This window comes from Ostrinia furnacalis, unplaced genomic scaffold, assembly GCF_004193835.3.
Source record: "Ostrinia furnacalis isolate ACB-3 unplaced genomic scaffold, ASM419383v2 OfSCF0802, whole genome shotgun sequence".
NCBI lineage: Eukaryota > Metazoa > Arthropoda > Insecta > Lepidoptera > Crambidae > Ostrinia > Ostrinia furnacalis.
Genome location: NW_021131041.1, coordinates 79356 through 89367, shown reverse-complemented (window position 1 = coordinate 89367; position 10012 = coordinate 79356).

The following is a 10012-nucleotide window of genomic DNA, read 5'->3' as shown; positions in this document are numbered from 1 at the left end:
TCTAAGGAACTAATAAATAGTCGACTGCCCGTGTCGGGTCCTTTGGTTTCGACTAATTCGCCTAATGGTGCAATTTTGATTTATTTAAGAGATCATTTCCGGCACTAACTGACCATTTAGCGTTCATTCATGATTTTTTGCGAAGCTGTAGGCCTGTAGTTTCGTGCATGATTGTTTTCTAACGTAAGGTTGCGTCGTCCTTGATTATGTTTTTTATTTGCCCTAATGTTGTTATAGAACAGTCACCTCGCTTAGTCATCTCGGTTAATTCTCCATCGGCAACGTAAGACATAAAAGCTTCATACGCAATCTTTGTTTTCATAAATTTTTTGATTTACAAAGTGCCATGTTCCGTCAAGCATGATATTAAACGATTTCATTTCATTCCATTTTATTTCTTTGTACTGTTGTAGCTACCTAACTACGTGTATCACTTGAATGATTTTGTAGGTAGATTTATCCTAAAGATACGCACGTTGGCAGGTAATTCATAAGTAGTGAGTATGCTGGCCTGACCATCAGATAATGATTGCAATAATAATATCCGTAACTAGAAGTATTTTATGTGATACAAAGTCGCAAGATAATAATATAATAGAAGCAATATTCATTATTAGCCGCGTTCGATTGTGAGATAGTCTCTACATTCAGGTAATTACATGTAACCACCCGTTGTAGAAACAATTCGTATATAATCGTTTGCTTGATTGCGCACGCAATATTGCTTGTTGTTTGTTATGTTACAAGGGTACAAACTTCATAGTTGCCTATTTTTAATTTAATTTTTTCAGTAACTTAGTTAAAAAAAAAATAGGTACAAATCATAAGAACATGCATGTGAAAGTAGATATTCTAATTGTAAGTAATAAAAAAATGTTTATAGTGTTTACATATTTTGTCAGGAAATGAACTGTCTTTATTATATGTTGACCTGATTTGTCACTTACGAACTTAGTTAATCTATTCAACATTAGTAGCATATTCGTATCTTACTTTCTATTTACGTTATTTTACTAAGCTTATAAGTTTAAAGCCGATCGTTAAAAATAACCTTCAAAGTTGTTCCTGAGTGTGTGGACACTGTTAACATTAAGTGACACAACTTAAAAGAGATACAAAATACCCATTATCTGATTAGGATCTTAATAAAAGACCCTCATTCGACGAAAGGCAAAGTTATATTTTGTACGCGATCGTTTAAAAGCTAAAATTGAAAATGAGTTCTAATGCGAGTGTTTCCTTAAAAACTTTTTGGATTGTTTCAATATCAAATACAATGGTCGGCTGACAGAGCACCTACCATATTAGATATTTGAAAGTTTTAAATAAATGTGAAACTGGTATTATTGCAAAATGTAAGTAAGTACTAAGTACACAGTCATATTAACTATACAGGGTTTCAATTCATATTTATTTAGGTATGTAGAGGTACATTTGACCTAGTAAAACTATCCTAGTGCACGCTATACTTAACTCGCAATGTTGTTTATATGATATTTTTTTATTAGAAAATGAAACAATAGGAACATATTATAGCCAAACAATAAGTTCCAAAACACTTGCCCACTCACATATTTACTAAAGTCACCAATCCCGGTCCCCCTGTTGACATAGGCCAATGTTCTGTTTGGCCGCAAACCGCCAGGGCAAACACCGTCGTGCCCTGCTGACGATAAATCGGCAGGGGACTTTATTTGCACGGGACCACTGATTTCCAAGATTTCAGCACTCCACCGCAGTATTTATGAACAAACTGCTCTTTCGGGGTTGATGGAACGGCAAATAGAAGTATTGATAGGCAATTAGTTAGTTAAAACTTTTTCTCTACTAAAAGTAAGTATTTTGGTAGAACTTGGGAAAGTTATCATTACGATGATAATATTGAAAACTTGTAGTGGACGTTTAATTTTTAAGTAGAGATCTTGTAACTGTTATTAAGAAAGAAGTTATCAGTTTTGGTGCTTTATTTCTTGTGCTTTAGCAAACTCTTGACTCGTTGTAAAACTTCTCAGATGCCTTCGTATTTGTAAATGCCTTAAACATTTAAATTTTATTGGTCAAATGTTGATAGAGGAATAAGTTGCAACTATTACAAAAACATACAGTTGAAGTTTGTGGTCGCAAATGTTGATCAATAACACCTCGGATCAACGTAAGATTAATTAGGTTTTTGAACTAATTTTGACCTTTATTTGGGTAACTCTACCTTTATTGAAACTGATATAACCTTATGTATGGACCTACATTAGGTTATTCAATGAATTTGCTTATTACCCAACCTGCATACGGATATGAACCTTTTAAAATTCGTTTAACTTATGCATATCACTAAAGCTTGTGCAACCAAAAATCTCCGATACAGTATTATCCGTATCTCGCCAACAATACCGTGTGATGTCATCCTGCCTCCAGCCAGGTATCATTAAGTACCATGAGCTTGCCCAAATAACATCTTCCAATAGGATAGTGTACCGAGTCCTTATTTCAATGGAGTAAGGTTGGGTATTGAGAGGAGAGTTCACCAAAAGGTGGTACAGTTCAATTGCACGTGTTATCTTATTCCCGTCTTGACACCTCGGACGCAGTCGGGTTTTCGAGTGCTTGACCACATTATGGGACTAACTATCATCGATGTTTGTCTTCTATGATTTTATAAAAATATGAATAATTTAATGTATTCAGTAGAAACGATCTGACTCTACATCAGATAAATTATATTATTGTAGCTATTCGTACTTAGATTGCATACAAACCTCCTAAAAACAGACTTCGATTACACAAAACGATATAATTTTTACATAGTTTCATCATCATCATCATCATCATCATCATCATTTCAGCCATAGGACGTCCACTGCTGAACATAGGCCTCCCCTAATGCTTTCCACCTTGATCGATTGGTAGCAGCCTGCATCCAGCGTTTCCCTGCTACCTTTACGATGTCGTCAGTCGTATTACATAGTTTATCCGAAACTAAAAGGATTGATTTTCCGTCCGTCTATAGAGACAATAGATTTTCAGTTATCATTAGGATACATAGATACTCACTCGTACTCAAAAAACCACCGTTTTGAATCAGATTTCTTTTAAAAATTAGCATGTAGAGGATTTTCATTCATAATAGAGTCAGGTTAATTTAAATCAATAAGCTATAACTACAGTAACCAAGTTTGAACATCTCCAAGAGTTAAGAGGCGCCAAACTAATTAGTCGCCCACGATCGACTCGAATTAATTTGTTATATAAGCCTAATAAAGACTTAATTTTAATCAATTAGCATCCGAAACGAGAGGAGATGTAACGGAGATAAAAGTGAAAACAAATCGGATTAAACATAAGCTTTGGGCTTTAAATTAACATCAAATTAAGCATTGGTAATTGAGGATATCTTTTGAACTCTCTTTTTTCCAGCAGTGAACGGCATTTGGCTGAAACAAATCATTGGCAACCTTCGATAAATGCTGTGTGACCTCACAAAACAATGAACTAACCTGCGGCGCTTTAACAACAGTTGCAAACGAAAGTTGGTTAAACACCGGTTCGTGAATCCAACACGGTTTGTAAAAGGTCTCATGGCGGTTATCGGAGGCCATACTCTTACTGAGAAAAGAAAGATTGGTGTTATAATATGTAATCGTATATGGAGGTGATTTTCTCATCAGGGATGAATATGAAAGTTTATGTTACATAAACAAGACAACGTTTAAGTTACATAAACTTTCTAGTTAGTTATTGTTACCTATCCAGTTCCAGAAACATGGTTTCTTACCTAAATAGGTAAAATGTTGTTAAGGGTATATAAAATTACGTTAAAGAAATTAAAGCGTGTAAAAACAAAAATGTAATCTGCAAAGCGAGATATAAATAAATACCAAGTTACGAATAAATATGTCATTAAAAAAGCAATAAAATATCAAATGAAACGCTCTCCGAATAAGCATGCATTCCGTCACATCCATCAAATCAAAGTTCTCACAGAAATAGGCATTTAATAACGAACTGGCATAATGTTATTGAAACGATTTATTTTCCACGTAAGCTCGTCACGTACGCCGAAATGATTGGTCCGAGAACCGAAAATATCGAGATAGCTCCTATTAGAGCATCGGATCATTCGATACAAATCGTATGAAATCGATTGGTATCGCGGATAAACACTACAATCAGGGGCTCGTTGCAGCTGTTAGATCGGCGTCATCCACTAAAATAATATGACACAGCCGTTTCTGGATCTCCTTCGTGCGCCCAAAAAGGAAAACTATCCGTTGGATGTATTGTAAAGTATGGATAGCAGAAAAGTTTTTGAATAGTTTTTTTCTAGACTATGCTATGAAGTACAATATGGGTGTGAATATGATAAGCATTGCAGCATTTTAAAAAACCAAAGCCTCGTGAAACAGTGGCATTTAAACAGCCTTTGAAAGGTTAACTAACTTACTAACAATAATTGAGTTTCCTAAAATATCTTACTGTTAAAATACTCATTCACAAATGAAATAGTAGAAATAAGAAAAGTAAAGATTACATAAATAAAATAAACTTTATGTTGAGTTGTGCGCCTGACGCTACGCAGGGATCAACGGCAGACGTTGTAAGTGGTCGCTCATGCTTTCAGAGCCTATAATTTGACAATATTTTGTGTCATTTGGGCTTTATTATTACTTACGCCATTACACGACTGTGGATATAAAGTTAATACGGTCGCAGCGGCAGGCGATTAAGGCGAGTAACCACAGGGTCCCCTAATTCAATATTAAAAGCATCCTACGACGTGATCGGCAACTAATAATAGTCTAATTCGAAGAAATGTCCCTGAGAAAATGTCGGAATGTCATCCTCTCCCTAGTTTTTTGGCTCAAATGAAATGGGCAATTTTGAAATATTAGACACCAATTACGGTGTTTAGGACAAGGGTTGTGTTTTATGTACGCGTAATGGTTTTCTGAATGGACTAAAATGACTACTTAGTATTTATTTTAATTATAGCAACTATAATCAAAATTGGAAAAGAATAAAATGTCTTAGTGGATACGTACGTCGTAGTAAACGGTTCATAACATTCCAAACGATTTTATATTTATTTTTTTTTGGAATTTTTTTGGTTCCTAGCTAAAAAGCTAGACCACCGTCCAATCAAGACATTATGGCACATTCCAATGTGTGAAATAATTTCAACAATAGTAAAGATTTCTAGTTTACAAGTCGCAATATAGTCTCTTCCATCCCCATTTACTTGTACAAGAGCCTGAAATAAACCGTCGACTACCCGCCCTCGGCCGCGCAGGGCCGCAGGGCGCGCCAGCCCATGCATACTAACGCCGCATAATAACTACCCTCATTTCAGCTCTCCTCTCCTTCTCCTAGCGATCGAATCGATTCCAGTAATAGCCACGTCTGTTCGTATGGTAATGGGAAATTCGAGTTCTATTTGTTTAGGTTTCGCGAGTGTAAATGTGATATGAATGACTATTACAATATTGTTTGTTCAGTTTGAACTGTGGTATTAATATGAGATTTTATTGGGTAGGTAACTATTACGTTTAACTGATTTATTGTGTTTGTCTTAATTACATACAATGTAATGAATCAACAAAAAGGGTTAACTTATTAACTCCACCAGTTCGTTAGTCAATTTATTGTATGTACAAACAAAAGCAATGTGAGCACGTTAAATCCCATTGTCTATTTCTAATTTAATTACGCAGTCACATAATTCCAATGCGTTATAACAACAATGCAGTTTAATGGCAGATTACTTTCCTGATCCGCGCCCGGAAGCCTCGAATACTCGTAATGAAGACAATTACACAACGAACTTTAACAATACCACGTAAATTAATTACGTTGGGCGACACGATGCTTATCGTCTCTCTACGTCTAATGCACATATAATATTGCCATTAAAACATTACAAAACGGATATATTTTGCCGATAAATTAACATTTAATGTACGTTTGATGCAGAATTAAACTCTTATTGTTGTGGTAGACCATTATTTTATTAATAGCATTATAAATGGAGTTGGATTGTCATAGAAGCGGATAATGAGCTAGTTTTTGTCATATGTCCTTTAGTCGGAGGCCATTATGAGCGGTAGTGGCACAGCCTATAATATAACGCAGTAGGTAGCTCTCCATAATGAATGTGTATTAAAAAATTCACAATGCTAGATAACTAAAAAGCAATTTCCTAAATTTTTTTAAAATTAGCCTTTACATTGACACAAGGAGTATTTCTACCATTCCAACAATACTACTCAATCTGAATTTTAAAACTAAATGAAAAATAGTTCATAATTAGTTAGTAGGAGATTCAATGCATTTTTAATTAAAATAGAAAACATAACATTCTATGTTTTCGTAGTACTTACTACATTTTGTACTGTGGCCGTTTCCACGCTCTACCGCCGCCGTCGCGCCGCCAATCAAAAGATGTCATTTCGACCAATTTCCGAAAATAGTGTTTCGGACTGAACGCTTTTTATTAGGTAACGATTGCACGAAACGCTTTCGACCACTAATGAGATACGAGGACGTAATAGCCCCATATAATGATCAATTTTCTTTGACAAATGCGGTTAGGATAGTACCTTTGCGCCAACGGGCATCTCGTATGTATTACATATATGATTCGTTCTAGGATTACAGATACACAATATGAGTTATAATGTAATAGGAACATGTGGATTTGTAAAGAGTCACTAATGCAAGGGAAAATTTGTGTTTTCATAGTGTCTCATCTCATTTATCTTCCTCATAGACAAAAAAAACTTGTAGGGCACTGTGACTCTACCATTATACGGAGTGAATTATTATAATAGTGATAAATTAGAATTTTACCTCTATCAATCTATCAGCACCAACGCTAAAAGAAACAAATGAATGACACGCTCATAAAAATAAATCACATTATCATCATTCCCTGAATGTCAACGCCGGCCATTTACTGCTAAAGACGCTAACCGAGCTCGGCGCCCGCGCGGACGCAGCGTTGCGTAAAAAGCACGCCGAGAGCGGCCGCACTATGCACATAATGAGACCATCATCGTTTACAGAAGTAAGTTTAATTAACGTAAAAAGCGCGTTTACTCTAGCCGCCGGCTTATCGGCCCATCTCCGCACTTATTATGACTTTTGTTCATTATTTTGTTGCGCGCTCTACGATTCCCGGCGTCTTTCCGGTACTTCTAAACACCAATTTTATGGTTATGTGACTATTTGATTTTATACGCGCTCTTTTAGTTCCAATCCGAGAATTAGATTAATTAATTTTCGCTCGTAAAGAACAGTTGTACGTTATTTATTAGATGGTATCAACGTGTGGAAAGTCCGCCGAGAGGAGCACTGGTCATTATTTTAATTGCTAACGTTTGTAACAAACATGGAAATGGTTGCTAGTAAACATGGGGTATCAAAATAATTTTGGGAAACCATTTGAACTTAATGGTAACGATAAACGCAACGTTTTGAATTTCACTTTGCAAAGAGACTTGATTAAACAATAAAAATCATAAAAATATTTATTTCAGGAGCTCATAAACGGGATCTTTGTTGGACTACCATGAAGAGTGATTCTAAAATCAAAATACCTACTATAACAATAGAAACCCTATAGCGTAGATCACTAAGAAAAAGTGATTTCAGGCGCAATAAGTACCTGCAGTGAAAATTTCCTGTAAATTTTACAGTCCACAATTTAATCACTTGCTTTAAATATTATTCTCTTATTATTATACAAAGTAATAAATATGAATAAGCAAGCACACCCATAATATTTCTTACACGCACACTTTTGATGTTTTAATTTGTCATTACCGTATGTTATGAATATTTATTAAAATCATGCATTGTTAAACTTTAGAATGTGATTGTACCCATTTGTAGTGAGTGCAAAAACAAATCATAATTAATGGCGTGTTTCAATGCGCTATCCGCCGTCCGCTTCACATTACAGACCAAGAAAGTGAATAAACATGTTGTTTTATGACTGTGGAAATTCTAAAAACGGCAGTAATAGCGCCGTTTACGACATGCAACCTATGAAACTGATATCGCGGGGCTGCTGTAATCGAGCACCGTAAAAATATAAGGCGTTATGACGTTTTCTTACGCTTCCGCTGTTAATGAAGAATTATAATGGTTCCATTACTGGTAGTTGCCATAACCGACCCAGGCTATTGAATGTGATATCACCTCCATTACACACGAAAAAACATCATCCAGCATACTCCTATGCGCTATGATGTATTGTTATGTTATTTAAAGTTTCTTAACAGCCGTTGGGACTGAAGCCTGTAGCTTCTGGTGCAATTTGAAAAACGGGAGAAGTGAGACGAACCGACTTTTCTTCCTATTAGAAAAAAACTTTTTTAGTTTCATTATCGATATTGCAGGATTAAATTACTTAAATTGTATGATGAAAAATATCGGATAGCATTAACATGTTCATAATTTTTCCTGGCTAATGGTCACGAGTTGAAAAATGCTTAAGTAGAGTTAACATAATTTTAACATGAACAATTTACTTACTTTTTGTAATATTGACAGACAACCTTGATTGCTCCTTACAAAAACAAAATTCACAAAATCCTGACTTTCTCTTGATAGTAGTCAAGTGGTACTCATAAAAATTTAACTACCGAACTACATTTGAGTTTTAAGAGCGTTTACGCCGTTTGGCGCAAAAACAGTACTTTTTCAACTCGTTACAATCATTAACCAGTAATATTACAAATATGTTATAGGCATAAATAGTTAGGCAATTTCGTCGTCTAAATAGTTAATTGAGAAAATATTGCGATTAGTTTAGTATTTAAGAATTCTATCAAGATAAGTCCACACAGGTTTTGTAAATTTCCACTTTAGCGTCAGTTTACAAGCTGAAATTTGTATAAAAATACTGTGAAAACGATTTAACAAACATTTATATCCTATAGCATAGATCCTTGGGCAAATAGTTATCTGAGAAAATTTTTAGATTTAAGCATTTTACAATAAGAAATCACAAATTAAAATAACGTGAAATACCCAAAAATCAAAGTGATTTTTTCACCAATATTCTTCCTTTATTCAACACAAAAATAGCTTAATATGGGAGCGAGAGGCCTCAGCCGACACTCCGGTTATCCGCCGCCGACACCCTGGGCGCAAGAGGACAGCTTATGGTCTCCAACTGTCCCTTCCTAACAGGCCTCGGTCGCTAGACATGGAGGTGTCTGGTGGCGGCTAAGGACGAATGCTACAGGCAACAGCCAATGGCGATGTCCCGCGTTCCCTCATATCACTCATATGGATCATGGCAGAAACAGTCAGGTTTTTAGTGGGTGTAGGGGCTACCCACCTTCTGGTAGGAAGAACCCCACATAACCCACTAGCTGCCCCCGCAGCTGGTGGGTATGAAATGTTATGCATTTTCCGGATAAAAAAAGAATAGTTAACAGGAAAAGTTTGTTTTGAATAGAACCGATTTGAAAAAATCTCTCACCATTAAAATTCAATTTTTTTCTGCTGAACATAGGCTGTATAAAATATTCTCAAAATAGTAAAAAACCTTTGATAATTTACTATTTGATAAAGAATTTATGTATTTATTATTTATTAGGACTAATGTATACCATGATTTATAATTATGGAGTCGGTGTTGGAAGATTTGAAGATTTTATAGTTTCCTTGAGCTGTCACTTGACAGCCTGGCACACTTTTACGGTGGTGGATCAAAGTATTTTGGTTTGACTATAGAACGTGAGAAAACGCACACAGTCACAATTATTTTAGTGTGAATAAAAATAGCATCGAAATTACCTAAACTTGACATGCCACGCTAGACGTAAACGCTCTTAATTCGATTTAGATTTGATCGTTCATGAACGTAATTTCAAGTTATTAAACCTGTAAATCACCGTTTTGTAACCATCTAGAATATGCGTTTCCTTGCAGCTATAATTTACAATTTAATATGCATATTAACAACAATTATGTACATTTTGCCGTGTTAAAAAGACTGCAAGGAAAT